The 12,381-nt window shown below is 40.2% G+C and overlaps 19 non-coding genes and 8 pseudogenes across 19 annotated transcripts; all 27 read right to left on the minus strand.

Moving 5' to 3' along the window:
- Positions 1-45: 45 nt before the first annotated feature.
- On the minus strand, positions 46-164 carry LOC146046048 (5S ribosomal RNA). The gene has a single exon (XR_014465731.1). It is a non-coding gene; the product is annotated as a 5S ribosomal RNA (ribosomal RNA).
- Positions 165-509: 345 nt separating this feature from the next.
- On the minus strand, positions 510-628 carry LOC146037161 (5S ribosomal RNA; annotated as a pseudogene).
- Positions 629-973: 345 nt separating this feature from the next.
- On the minus strand, positions 974-1,092 carry LOC146046223 (5S ribosomal RNA). Its single transcript, XR_014465793.1, has one exon. It is a non-coding gene; the product is annotated as a 5S ribosomal RNA (ribosomal RNA).
- A 345-nt stretch (positions 1,093-1,437) lies between these two features.
- Positions 1,438-1,556, minus strand: LOC146044415 (5S ribosomal RNA). Its single transcript, XR_014464910.1, has one exon. It is a non-coding gene; the product is annotated as a 5S ribosomal RNA (ribosomal RNA).
- Positions 1,557-1,901: 345 nt separating this feature from the next.
- Positions 1,902-2,020, minus strand: LOC146035487 (5S ribosomal RNA; annotated as a pseudogene).
- A 345-nt stretch (positions 2,021-2,365) lies between these two features.
- Positions 2,366-2,485, minus strand: LOC146037152 (5S ribosomal RNA; annotated as a pseudogene).
- Positions 2,486-2,831: 346 nt separating this feature from the next.
- Positions 2,832-2,950, minus strand: LOC146045948 (5S ribosomal RNA). The gene has a single exon (XR_014465691.1). It is a non-coding gene; the product is annotated as a 5S ribosomal RNA (ribosomal RNA).
- A 343-nt stretch (positions 2,951-3,293) lies between these two features.
- Positions 3,294-3,412, minus strand: LOC146046109 (5S ribosomal RNA). Its single transcript, XR_014465747.1, has one exon. It is a non-coding gene; the product is annotated as a 5S ribosomal RNA (ribosomal RNA).
- A 345-nt stretch (positions 3,413-3,757) lies between these two features.
- Positions 3,758-3,876, minus strand: LOC146036666 (5S ribosomal RNA; annotated as a pseudogene).
- A 345-nt stretch (positions 3,877-4,221) lies between these two features.
- On the minus strand, positions 4,222-4,340 carry LOC146041486 (5S ribosomal RNA). Its single transcript, XR_014463491.1, has one exon. It is a non-coding gene; the product is annotated as a 5S ribosomal RNA (ribosomal RNA).
- Positions 4,341-4,685: 345 nt separating this feature from the next.
- Positions 4,686-4,804, minus strand: LOC146034555 (5S ribosomal RNA). Its single transcript, XR_014459965.1, has one exon. It is a non-coding gene; the product is annotated as a 5S ribosomal RNA (ribosomal RNA).
- A 345-nt stretch (positions 4,805-5,149) lies between these two features.
- On the minus strand, positions 5,150-5,268 carry LOC146046166 (5S ribosomal RNA). The gene has a single exon (XR_014465770.1). It is a non-coding gene; the product is annotated as a 5S ribosomal RNA (ribosomal RNA).
- A 345-nt stretch (positions 5,269-5,613) lies between these two features.
- On the minus strand, positions 5,614-5,732 carry LOC146035213 (5S ribosomal RNA). The gene has a single exon (XR_014460599.1). It is a non-coding gene; the product is annotated as a 5S ribosomal RNA (ribosomal RNA).
- Positions 5,733-6,077: 345 nt separating this feature from the next.
- Positions 6,078-6,196, minus strand: LOC146046228 (5S ribosomal RNA). Its single transcript, XR_014465798.1, has one exon. It is a non-coding gene; the product is annotated as a 5S ribosomal RNA (ribosomal RNA).
- Positions 6,197-6,541: 345 nt separating this feature from the next.
- LOC146034566 (5S ribosomal RNA) lies at positions 6,542-6,660 on the minus strand. Its single transcript, XR_014459976.1, has one exon. It is a non-coding gene; the product is annotated as a 5S ribosomal RNA (ribosomal RNA).
- Positions 6,661-7,004: 344 nt separating this feature from the next.
- Positions 7,005-7,123, minus strand: LOC146046283 (5S ribosomal RNA). Its single transcript, XR_014465837.1, has one exon. It is a non-coding gene; the product is annotated as a 5S ribosomal RNA (ribosomal RNA).
- A 345-nt stretch (positions 7,124-7,468) lies between these two features.
- LOC146045894 (5S ribosomal RNA) lies at positions 7,469-7,587 on the minus strand. Its single transcript, XR_014465662.1, has one exon. It is a non-coding gene; the product is annotated as a 5S ribosomal RNA (ribosomal RNA).
- A 344-nt stretch (positions 7,588-7,931) lies between these two features.
- Positions 7,932-8,050, minus strand: LOC146047421 (5S ribosomal RNA). The gene has a single exon (XR_014466027.1). It is a non-coding gene; the product is annotated as a 5S ribosomal RNA (ribosomal RNA).
- Positions 8,051-8,396: 346 nt separating this feature from the next.
- Positions 8,397-8,515, minus strand: LOC146036902 (5S ribosomal RNA; annotated as a pseudogene).
- A 345-nt stretch (positions 8,516-8,860) lies between these two features.
- On the minus strand, positions 8,861-8,979 carry LOC146045954 (5S ribosomal RNA). Its single transcript, XR_014465695.1, has one exon. It is a non-coding gene; the product is annotated as a 5S ribosomal RNA (ribosomal RNA).
- Positions 8,980-9,322: 343 nt separating this feature from the next.
- Positions 9,323-9,441, minus strand: LOC146046353 (5S ribosomal RNA). Its single transcript, XR_014465860.1, has one exon. It is a non-coding gene; the product is annotated as a 5S ribosomal RNA (ribosomal RNA).
- Positions 9,442-9,786: 345 nt separating this feature from the next.
- LOC146046407 (5S ribosomal RNA) lies at positions 9,787-9,905 on the minus strand. Its single transcript, XR_014465877.1, has one exon. It is a non-coding gene; the product is annotated as a 5S ribosomal RNA (ribosomal RNA).
- Positions 9,906-10,250: 345 nt separating this feature from the next.
- On the minus strand, positions 10,251-10,369 carry LOC146037285 (5S ribosomal RNA; annotated as a pseudogene).
- A 345-nt stretch (positions 10,370-10,714) lies between these two features.
- On the minus strand, positions 10,715-10,833 carry LOC146045258 (5S ribosomal RNA). The gene has a single exon (XR_014465397.1). It is a non-coding gene; the product is annotated as a 5S ribosomal RNA (ribosomal RNA).
- Positions 10,834-11,178: 345 nt separating this feature from the next.
- Positions 11,179-11,297, minus strand: LOC146035491 (5S ribosomal RNA; annotated as a pseudogene).
- Positions 11,298-11,642: 345 nt separating this feature from the next.
- Positions 11,643-11,762, minus strand: LOC146037157 (5S ribosomal RNA; annotated as a pseudogene).
- Positions 11,763-12,108: 346 nt separating this feature from the next.
- Positions 12,109-12,227, minus strand: LOC146045962 (5S ribosomal RNA). Its single transcript, XR_014465698.1, has one exon. It is a non-coding gene; the product is annotated as a 5S ribosomal RNA (ribosomal RNA).
- Positions 12,228-12,381: the final 154 nt, after the last annotated feature.

Raw genomic sequence — 12,381 nt, forward strand, 5'->3', positions numbered from 1 at the left:
TTTAAATAGCTAGAGAATAAAAACAATTTGCCAGTAATGTGAAAAAACCTACAGCACCTGGTGTTCCCATGTGGTCTCCCACCCAAGTACTAACCAGGCCCAACACTGCTTAGCTTCCAAGATCAGACGAGATTGGGCCTATCCAATGTGGTATGGCTGTAGGTGAGATACAGGCACTTTTTTGCCCTCTTCTACTTCTATCACCAGGTAAGCTAATAAAAAAGTTTCCTAACTGTATTGGCTTACTGAAAAAAATCATGTGTTGGTAATGTAAAAAGACCTACAGGACATGATTTTAGCAGGGGGTCTTAAATTAAACTACTGAAGAGGCTCAACACTGTTTAGCTGCCAAAAGCAGTTGGAATTGGGCCTAAACAGTGTGGTAAGTCTTTAGGTGATGGCTATTGTGTCTGTTTGACCTCTTCCAAATGTCTGTGCTGGCAATAAAAAGAAAAAGTTTCCAATTTAAATAGCTAGAGAATAAAAACAATTTGCCAGTAATGTGAAAAAACCTACAGCACCTGGTGTTCCCATGTGGTCTCCCACCCAATTACAAACCAGGCCAAACACTGCTTAGCTTCAAAGATCAGATGAGATTGGGCCTATCCAATGTGGTATGGCTGTAGGTGATCCACAGGCACTTTTTTGCCCTCTTCTACTTCTATCACCAGGTAAGCTAATACAAAAGTTTCCTAACTGTATTGGCTTACTGAAAAAAATCATGTGTTGGTAATGTAGAAAGACCCACAGGACATGATATTAGCAGGGGGTCTTAAATTAAACTACAAAAGAGGCTCAACACTGTTTAGCTGCCAAAAGCAGTTGGAATTGGGCCTAAACAGTGTGGTAAGTCTTTAGGTGATGGCTATTGTGTCTGTTTGACCTCTTCCAAATGTCTGTGCTGGCAATAAAAAGAAAAAGTTTCCAACTTAAATAGCTAGAGAATAAAAACAATTTGCCAGTAATGTGAAAAAACCTACAGCACCTGGTGTTCCCATGTGGTCTCCCACCCAAGTACTAACCAGGCCCTACACTGCTTAGCTTCCAAGATCGGACGAGATTGGGCCGATCCAATGTGGCATGGCTGTAGGTGAGATACAGGCACTTTTTTGCCCTCTTCTACTTCTATCACCAGGTAAGCTAATAAAAAAGTTTCCTAACTGTATTGGCTTACTGAAAAAAATCATGTGTTGGTAATGTAAAAAGACCTACAGGACATGATATTAGCAGGGGGTCTTAAATTAAACTACTGAAGAGGCTCAACACTGTTTAGCTGCCAAAAGCAGTTGGAATTGGGCCTAAACAGTGTGGTAAGTCTTTAGGTGATGGCTATTGTGTCTGTTTGACCTCTTCCAAATGTCTGTGCTGGCAATAAAAAGAAAAAGTTTCCAATTTAAATAGCTAGAGAATAAAAACAATTTGCCAGTAATGTGAAAAAACCTACAGCACCTGGTGTTCCCATGTGGTCTCCCACCCAAGTACTAACCAGGCCCAACACTGCTTAGCTTCCAAGATCAGACGAGATTGGGCCTATCCAATGTGGTATGGCCGTAGGTGAGATACAGGCACTTTTTTGCCCTCTTCTACATCTATCACCAGGTAAGCTAATAAAAAAGTTTCCTAACTGTATTGGCTTACTGAAAAAAATCATGTGTTGGTAATGTAAAAAGACCTACAGGACATAATATTAGCAGGGGGTCTTAAATTAAACTACTAAAGAGGCTCAACACTGTTTAGCTGCCAAAAGCAGTTGGAATTGGGCCTAAACAGTGTGGTAAGTCTTTAGGTGATGGCTATTGTGTCTGTTTGACCTCTTCCAAATGTCTGTGCTGGCAATAAAAAGAAAAAGTTTCCAATTTAAATAGCTAGAGAATAAAAACAATTTGCCAGTAATGTGAAAAAACCTACAGCACCTGGTGTTCCCATGTGGTCTCCTACCCAAGTACTAACCAGGCCCAACACTGCTTAGCTTCCAAGATCAGACGAGATTGGGCCGATCCAATGGGGTATGGCTGTAAGTGAGGTACAGGCACTTTTTTGCCCTCTTCTACTTCTATCACCAGGTAAGCTAATAAAAAAGTTTACTAACTGTATTGGCTTACTGAAAAAAATCATGTGTTGGTAATGTAAAAAGACCTACAGGACATGATATTAGCAGGGGGTCTTAAATTAAACTACTGAAGAGGCTCAACACTGTTTAGCTGCCAAAAGCAGTTGGAATTGGGCCTAAACAGTGTGGTAAGTCTTTAGGTGATGGCTATTGTGTCTGTTTGACCTCTTCCAAATGTCTGTGCTGGCAATAAAAAGAAAAAGTTTCCAATTTAAATAGCTAGAGAATAAAAACAATTTGCCAGTAATGTGAAAAAACCTACAGCACCTGGTGTTCCCATGTGGTCTCCCACCCAAGTACAAACCAGGCCCAACACTGCTTAGACTTCAAAGATCAGACAAGATTGGGCCTATCCAATGTGGTATGGCTGTAGGTGAGATACAGGCACTTTTTTGCCCTCTTCTACTTCTATCACCAGGTAAGCTAATACAAAAGTTTCCTAACTGTATTGGCTTACTGAAAAAAATCATGTGTTGGTAATGTAAAAAGACCTACAGGACATGATATTAGCAGGGGGTCTTAAATTAAACTACAAAAGAGGCTCAACACTGTTTAGCTGCCAAAAGCAGTTGGAATTGGGCCTAAACAGTGTGGTAAGTCTTTAGGTGATGGCTAGTGTGTCTGTTTGACCTCTTCCAAATGTCTGTGCTGGCAATAAAAAAGAAAAAGTTTCCAATTTAAATAGCTAGAGAATAAAAACAATTTGCCAGTAATGTGAAAAAACCTACAGCACCTGGTGTTCCCATGTGGTCTCCCACCCAAGTACTAACCAGGCCCAACACTGCTTAGCTTCCAAGATCAGACGAGATTGGGCCTATCCAATGTGGTATGGCTGTATGTGAGATACAGGCTCTTTTTGCCCTCTTCTACATCTATCACCAGGTAAGCTAATAAAAAAGTTTCCTAACTGTATTGGCTTACTGAAAAAAATCATGTGTTGGTAATGTAAAAAGACCTACAGGACATGATATTAGCAGGGGGTCTTAAATTAAACTACTAAAGAGGCTCAATACTGTTTTGCTGCCAAAAGCAGTTGGAATTGGGCCTAAACAGTGTGGTAAGTCTTTAGGTGATGGCTATTGTGTCTGTTTGACCGCTTCCAAATGTCTGTGCTGGCAATAAAAAGAAAAAGTTTCCAATTTAAATAGCTAGAGAATAAAAACAATTTGCCAGTAATGTGAAAAACCTACAGCACCTGGTGTTCCCATGTGGTCTCCCACCCAAGTACTAACCAGGCCCAACACTGCTTAGCTTCCAAGATCAGACGAGATTGGGCCTATCCAATGTGGTATGGCTGTAGGTGAGATACAGGTACTTTTTTGCCCTCTTCTACATCTATCACCAGGTAAGCTAATAAGAAAGTTTCCTAACTGTATTGGCTTACTGAAAAAAATCATGTGTTGGTAATGTAAAAAGACCTACAGGACATGATATTAGCAGGGGGTCTTAAATTAAACTACTAAAGAGGCTCAACACTGTTTAGCTGCCAAAAGCAGTTGGAATTGGGCCTAAACAGTGTGGTAAGTCTTTAGGTGATGGCTATTGTGTCTGTTTGACCTCTTCCAAATGTCTGTGCTGGCAATAAAAAGAAAAAGTTTCCAATTTAAATAGCTAGAGAATAAAAACAATTTGCCAGTAATGTGAAAAAACCTACCGCACCTGGTGTTCCCATGTGGTCTCCCAACCAATTACTAACCAGGCCCAACACTGCTTAGCTTCCAAGATCAGACGAGATTGGGCCTATCCAATGTGGTATGGCTGTATGTGAGATACAGGCACTTTTTTGCCCTCTTCTACATCTATCACCAGGTAAGCTAATAAAAAAGTTTCCTAACTGTATTGGCTTACTGAAAAAAATCATGTGTTGGTAATGTAAAAAGACCTACAGGACATGATATTAGCAGGGGGTCTTAAATTAAACTACTAAAGAGGCTCAACACTGTTTAGCTGCCAAAAGCAGTTGGAATTGGGCCTAAACAGTGTGGTAAGTCTTTAGGTGATGGCTATTGTGTCTGTTTGACCTCTTCCAAATGTCTGTGCTGGCAATAAAAAGAAAAAGTTTCCAATTTAAATAGCTAGAGAATAAAAACAATTTGCCAGTAATGTGAAAAAACCTACAGCACCTGGTGTTCCCATGTGGTCTCCCACCCAAGTACTAACCAGGCCCAACACTGCTTAGCTTCCAAGATCAGACGAGATTGGGCCTATCCAATGTGGTATGGCTGTAAGTGAGATACAGGCACTTTTTTGCCCTCTTCTACATCTATCACCAGGTAAGCTAATAAAAAAGTTTCCTAACTGTATTGGCTTACTGAAAAAAATCATGTTTTGGTAATGTAAAAAGACCTACAAGACATGATATTAGCAGGGGGTCTTAAATTAAACTACGAAAGAGGCTCAACACTGTTTAGCTGCCAAAAGCATTTGGAATTGGGCCTAAACAGTGTGGTAAGTCTTTAGGTGATGGCTATTGTGTCTGTTTGACCTCTTCCAAATGTCTGTGCTGGCAATAAAAAGAAAAAGTTTCCAATTTAAATAGCTAGAGAATAAAAACAATTTGCCAGTAATGTGAAAAAACCTACAGCACCTGGTGTTCCCATGTGGTCTCCCACCCAAGTACTAACCAGGCCCAACACTGCTTAGCTTCCAAGATCAGACAAGATTGGGCCTATCCAATGTGGTATGGCTGTATGTGAGATACAGGCTCTTTTTGCCCTCTTCTACATCTATCACCAGGTAAGCTAATAAAAAAGTTTCCTAACTGTATTGGCTTACTGAAAAAAATCATGTGTTGGTAATGTAAAAAGACCTACAGGACATGATATTAGCAGGGGGTCTTAAATTAAACTACTAAAGAGGCTCAACACTGTTTTGCTGCCAAAAGCAGTTGGAATTGGGCCTAAACAGTGTGGTAAGTCTTTAGGTGATGGCTATTGTGTCTGTTTGACCGCTTCCAAATGTCTGTGCTGGCAATAAAAAGAAAAAGTTTCCAATTTAAATAGCTAGAGAATAAAAACAATTTGCCAGTAATGTGAAAAAAACCTACAGCACCTGGTGTTCCCATGTGGTCTCCCACCCAAGTACTAACCAGGCCCAACACTGCTTAGCTTCCAAGATCAGACGAGATTGGGCCTATCCAATGTGGTATGGCTGTAGGTGAGATACAGGCACTTTTTTGCCCTCTTCTACATCTATCACCAGGTAAGCTAATAAGAAAGTTTCCTAACTGTATTGGCTTACTGAAAAAAATCATGTGTTGGTAAGGTAAAAAGACCTACAGGACATGATATTAGCAGGGGGTCTTAAATTAAACTACTAAAGAGGCTCAACACTGTTTAGCTGCCAAAAGCAGTTGGAATTGGGCCTAAACAGTGTGGTAAGTCTTTAGGTGATGGCTATTGTGTCTGTTTGACCTCTTCCAAATGTCTGTGCTGGCAATAAAAAGAAAAAGTTTCCAATTTAAATAGCTAGAGAATAAAAACAATTTGCCAGTAATGTGAAAAAACCTACAGCACCTGGTGTTCCCATGTGGTCTCCCACCCAATTACTAACCAGGCCCAACACTGCTTAGCTTCCAAGATCAGACGAGATTGGGCCTATCCAATGTGGTATGGCTGTATGTAAGATACAGGCACTTTTTTGCCCTATTCTACATCTATCACCAGGTAAGCTAATAAAAAAGTTTCCTAACTGTATTGGCTTACTGAAAAAAATCATGTGTTGGTAATGTAAAAAGACCTACAGGACATGATATTAGCAGGGGGTCTTAAATTAAACTACTAAAGAGGCTCAACACTGTTTAGCTGCCAAAAGCAGTTGGAATTGGGCCTAAACAGTGTGGTAAGTCTTTAGGTGATGGCTATTGTGTCTGTTTGACCTCTTCCAAATGTCTGTACTGGCAATAAAAAGAAAAAGTTTCCAATTTAAATAGCTAGAGAATAAAAACAATTTGCCAGTAATGTGAAAAAACCTACAGCACCTGGTGTTCCCATGTGGTCTCCCACCCAAGTACTAACCAGGCCCAACACTGCTTAGCTTCCAAGATCAGACGAGATTGGGCCTATCCAATGTGGTATGGCTGTAGGTGAGATACAGGCACTTTTTTGCCCTCTTCTACATCTATCACCAGGTAAGCTAATAAAAAAGTTTCCTAACTGTATTGGCTTACTGAAAAAAATCATGTGTTGGTAATGTAAAAAGACCTACAGGACATGATATTAGCAGGGGGTCTTAAATTAAACTACTAAAGAGGCTCAACACTGTTTAGCTGCCAAAAGCATTTGGAATTGGGCCTAAACAGTGTGGTAAGTCTTTAGGTGATGGCTATTGTGTCTGTTTGACCTCTTCCAAATGTCTGTGCTGGCAATAAAAAGAAAAAGTTTCCAATTTAAATAGCTAGAGAATAAAAACAATTTGCCAGTAATGTGAAAAAACCTACAGCACCTGGTGTTCCCATGTGGTCTCCCACCCAAGTACTAACCAGGCCCAACACTGCTTAGCTTCCAAGATCAGACAAGATTGGGCCTATCCAATGTGGTATGGCTGTATGTGAGATACAGGCTCTTTTTGCCCTCTTCTACATCTATCACCAGGTAAGCTAATAAAAAAGTTTCCTAACTGTATTGGCTTACTGAAAAAAATCATGTGTTGGTAATGTAAAAAGACCTACAGGACATGATATTAGCAGGGGGTCTTAAATTAAACTACTAAAGAGGCTCAACACTGTTTTGCTGCCAAAAGCATTTGGAATTGGGTCTAAACAGTGTGGTAAGTCTTTAGGTGATGGCTATTGTGTCTGTTTGACCGCTTCCAAATGTCTGTGCTGGCAATAAAAAGAAAAAGTTTCCAATTTAAATAGCTAGAGAATAAAAACAATTTGCCAGTAATGTGAAAAAACCTACAGCACCTGGTGTTCCCATGTGGTCTCCCACCCAAGTACTAACCAGGCCCAACACTGCTTAGCTTCCAAGATCAGACGAGATTGGGCCTATCCAATGTGGTATGGCTGTAGGTGAGATACAGGCACTTTTTTGCCCTCTTCTACATCTATCACCAGGTAAGCTAATAAGAAAGTTTCCTAACTGTATTGGCTTACTGAAAAAAATCATGTGTTGGTAAGGTAAAAAGACCTACAGGACATGATATTAGCAGGGGGTCTTAAATTAAACTACTAAAGAGGCTCAACACTGTTTAGCTGCCAAAAGCAGTTGGAATTGGGCCTAAACAGTGTGGTAAGTCTTTAGGTGTTGGCTATTGTGTCTGTTTGACCTCTTCCAAATGTCTGTGCTGGCAATAAAAAGAAAAAGTTTCCAATTTAAATAGCTAGAGAATAAAAACAATTTGCCAGTAATGTGAAAAAACCTACAGCACCTGGTGTTCCCATGTGGTCTCCCACCCAATTACTAACCAGGCCCAACACTGCTTAGCTTCCAAGATCAGACGAGATTGGGTCTATCCAATGTGGTATGGCTGTAGGTGAGATACAGGCACTTTTTTGCCCTCTTCTACTTCTATCACCAGGTAAGCTAATAAAAAAGTTTCCTAACTGTATTGGCTTACTGAAAAAAATCATGTGTTGGTAATGTAAAAAGACCTACAGGACATGATATTAGCAGGGGGTCTTAAATTAAACTACTAAATAGGCTCAACACTGTTTAGCTGCCAAAAGCAGTTGGAATTGGGCCTAAACAGTGTGGTAAGTCTTTAGGTGATGGCTATTGTGTCTGTTTGACCTCTTCCAAATGTCTGTGCTGGCAATAAAAAGAAAAATTTCCAATTTAAATAGCTAGAGAATAAAAACAATTTGCCAGTAATGTGAAAAAACCTACAGCACCTGGTGTTCCCATGTGGTCTCCCACCCAAGTACTAACCAGGCCCAACACTGCTTAGCTTACAAGATCAGACGAGATTGGGCCTATCCAATGTGGTATGGCTGTAGGTGAGATACAGGCACTTTTTTTGCCCTCTTCTACATCTATCACCAGGTAAGCTAATAAAAAAGTTTCCTAACTGTATTGGCTTACTAAAAAAAATCATGTGTTGGTAATGTAAAAAGACCTATAGGACATGATATTAGCAGGGGGTCTTAAATTAAACTACTAAAGAGGCTCAACACTGTTTAGCTGCCAAAAGCAGTTGGAATTGGGCCTAAACAGTGTGGTAAGTCTTTAGGTGATGGCTATTGTGTCTGTTTGACCTCTTCCAAATGTCTGTGCTGGCAATAAAAAGAAAAAGTTTCCAATTTAAATAGCTAGAGAATAAAAACAATTTGCCAGTAATGTGAAAAAACCTACAGCACCTGGTGTTCCCATGTGGTCTCCCACCCAAATACAAACCAGGCCAAACACTGCTTAGCTTCAAAGATCAGATGAGATTGGGCCTATCCAATGTGGTATGGCTGTAGGTGATCCACAGGCACTTTTTTGCCCTCTTCTACTTCTATCACCAGGTAAGCTAATACAAAAGTTTCCTAACTGTATTGGCTTACTGAAAAAAATCATGTGTTGGTAATGTAGAAAGACCTACAGGACATGATATTAGCAGGGGGTCTTAAATTAAACTACTAAAGAGGCTCAACACTGTTTAGCTGCCAAAAGCAGTTGGAATTGGGCCTAAACAGTGTGGTAAGTCTTTAGGTGATGGCTATTGTGTCTGTTTGACCTCTTCCAAATGTCTGTGCTGGCAATAAAAAGAAAAAGTTTCCAATTTAAATAGCTAGAGAATAAAAACAATTTGCCAGTAATGTGAAAAAACCTACAGCACCTGGTGTTCCCATGTGGTCTCCCACCCAAGTACTAACCAGGCCCAACACTGCTTAGCTTCCAAGATCAGACGAGATTGGGCCTATCCAATGTGGTATGGCTGTATGTGAGATACAGGCTCTTTTTGCCCTCTTCTACATCTATCACCAGGTAAGCTAATAAAAAAGTTTCCTAACTGTATTGGCTTACTGAAAAAAATCATGTGTTGATAATGTAAAAAGACCTACAGGACATGATATTAGCAGGGGGTCTTAAATTAAACTACTAAAGAGGCTCAATACTGTTTTGCTGCCAAAAGCAGTTGGAATTGGGCCTAAACAGTGTGGTAAGTCTTTAGGTGATGGCTATTGTGTCTGTTTGACCGCTTCCAAATGTCTGTGCTGGCAATAAAAAGAAAAAGTTTCCAATTTAAATAGCTAGAGAATAAAAACAATTTGCCAGTAATGTGAAAAACCTACAGCACCTGGTGTTCCCATGTGGTCTCCCACCCAAGTACTAACCAGGCCCAACACTGCTTAGCTTCCAAGATCAGACGAGATTGGGCCTATCCAATGTGGTATGGCTGTAGGTGAGATACAGGTACTTTTTTGCCCTCTTCTACATCTATCACCAGGTAAGCTAATAAGAAAGTTTCCTAACTGTATTGGCTTACTGAAAAAAATCATGTGTTGGTAATGTAAAAAGACCTACAGGACATGATATTAGCAGGGGGTCTTAAATTAAACTACTAAAGAGGCTCAACACTGTTTAGCTGCCAAAAGCAGTTGGAATTGGGCCTAAACAGTGTGGTAAGTCTTTAGGTGATGGCTATTGTGTCTGTTTGACCTCTTCCAAATGTCTGTGCTGGCAATAAAAAGAAAAAGTTTCCAATTTAAATAGCTAGAGAATAAAAACAATTTGCCAGTAATGTGAAAAAACCTACAGCACCTGGTGTTCCCATGTGGTCTCCCACCCAAGTACTAACCAGGCCCAACACTGCTTAGCTTCCAAGATCAGACGAGATTGGGCCTATCCAATGTGGTATGGCTGTAGGTGAGATACAGGCACTTTTTTGCCCTCTTCTACATCTATCACCAGGTAAGCTAATAAGAAAGTTTTCTAACTGTATTGGCTTACTGAAAAAAATCATGTGTTGGTAAGGTAAAAAGACCTACAGGACATGATATTAGCAGGGGGTCTTAAATTAAACTACTAAAGAGGCTCAACACTGTTTAGCTGCCAAAAGCAGTTGGAATTGGGCCTAAACAGTGTGGTAAGTCTTTAGGTGATGGCTATTGTGTCTGTTTGACCTCTTCCAAATGTCTGTGCTGGCAATAAAAAGAAAAAGTTTCCAATTTAAATAGCTAGAGAATAAAAACAATTTGCCAGTAATGTGAAAAAACCTACAGCACCTGGTGTTCCCATGTGGTCTCACACCCAATTACAAACCAGGCCCTACACTGCTTAGCTTCCAAGATCGGACGAGATTGGGCCGATCCAATGTGGCATGGCTGTAGGTGAGATACAGGCACTTTTTTGCCCTCTTCTACTTCTATCACCAGGTAAGCTAATAAAAAAGTTTCCTAACTGTATTGGCTTACTGAAAAAAATCATGTGTTGGTAATGTAAAAAGACCTACAGGACATGATATTAGCAGGGGGTCTTAAATTAAACTACTGAAGAGGCTCAACACTGTTTAGCTGCCAAAAGCAGTTGGAATTGGGCCTAAACAGTGTGGTAAGTCTTTAGGTGATGGCTATTGTGTCTGTTTGACCTCTTCCAAATGTCTGTGCTGGCAATAAAAAGAAAAAGTTTCCAATTTAAATAGCTAGAGAATAAAAACAATTTGCCAGTAATGTGAAAAAACCTACAGCACCTGGTGTTCCCATGTGGTCTCCCACCCAAGTACTAACCAGGCCCAACACTGCTTAGCTTCCAAGATCAGACGAGATTGGGCCTATCCAATGTGGTATGGCCGTAGGTGAGATACAGGCACTTTTTTGCCCTCTTCTACATCTATCACCAGGTAAGCTAATAAAAAAGTTTCCTAACTGTATTGGCTTACTGAAAAAAATCATGTGTTGGTAATGTAAAAAGACCTACAGGACATGATATTAGCAGGGGGTCTTAAATTAAACTACTAAAGAGGCTCAACACTGTTTAGCTGCCAAAAGCAGTTGGAATTGGGCCTAAACAGTGTGGTAAGTCTTTAGGTGATGGCTATTGTGTCTGTTTGACCTCTTCCAAATGTCTGTGCTGGCAATAAAAAGAAAAAGTTTCCAATTTAAATAGCTAGAGAATAAAAACAATTTGCCAGTAATGTGAAAAAACCTACAGCACCTGGTGTTCCCATGTGGTCTCCTACCCAAGTACTAACCAGGCCCAACACTGCTTAGCTTCCAAGATCAGACGAGATTGGGCCGATCCAATGGGGTATGGCTGTAAGTGAGGTACAGGCACTTTTTTGCCCTCTTCTACTTCTATCACCAGGTAAGCTAATAAAAAAGTTTACTAACTGTATTGGCTTACTGAAAAAAATCATGTGTTGGTAATGTAAAAAGACCTACAGGACATGATATTAGCAGGGGGTCTTAAATTAAACTACTGAAGAGGCTCAACACTGTTTAGCTGCCAAAAGCAGTTGGAATTGGGCCTAAACAGTGTGGTAAGTCTTTAGGTGATGGCTATTGTGTCTGTTTGACCTCTTCCAAATGTCTGTGCTGGCAATAAAAAGAAAAAGTTTCCAATTTAAATAGCTAGAGAATAAAAACAATTTGCCAGTAATGTGAAAAAACCTACAGCACCTGGTGTTCCCATGTGGTCTCCCACCCAAGTACAAACCAGGCCCAACACTGCTTAGACTTCAAAGATCAGACAAGATTGGGCCTATCCAATGTGGTATGGCTGTAGGTGAGATACAGGCACTTTTTTGCCCTCTTCTACTTCTATCACCAGGTAAGCTAATACAAAAGTTTCCTAACTGTATTGGCTTACTGAAAAAAATCATGTGTTGGTAATGTAAAAAGACCTACAGGACATGATATTAGCAGGGGGTCTTAAATTAAACTACAAAAGAGGCTCAACACTGTTTAGCTGCCAAAAGCAGTTGGAATTGGGCCTAAACAGTGTGGTAAGTCTTTAGGTGATGGCTAGTGTGTCTGTTTGACCTCTTCCAAATGTCTGTGCTGGCAATAAAAAAGAAAAAGTTTCCAATTTAAATAGCTAGAGAATAAAAACAATTTGCCAGTAATGTGAAAAAACCTACAGCACCTGGTGTTCCCATGTGGTCTCCCACCCAAGTACTAACCAGGCCCAACACTGCTTAGCTTCCAAGATCAGACGAGATTGGGCCTATCCAATGTGGTATGGCTGTATGTGAGATACAGGCTCTTTTTGCCCTCTTCTACATCTATCACCAGGTAAGCTAATAAAAAAGTTTCCTAACTGTATTGGCTTACTGAAAAAAATCATGTGTTGGTAATGTAAAAAGACCTACAGGACATGATATTAGCAGGGGGTCTTAAATTAAAC

The sequence above is a fragment of the Crinia signifera genome, chromosome 1 (genome assembly GCF_055691185.1).
Source record: "Crinia signifera chromosome 1, ASM5569118v1, whole genome shotgun sequence".
NCBI classification, from domain to species: Eukaryota; Metazoa; Chordata; class Amphibia; order Anura; family Myobatrachidae; genus Crinia; species Crinia signifera.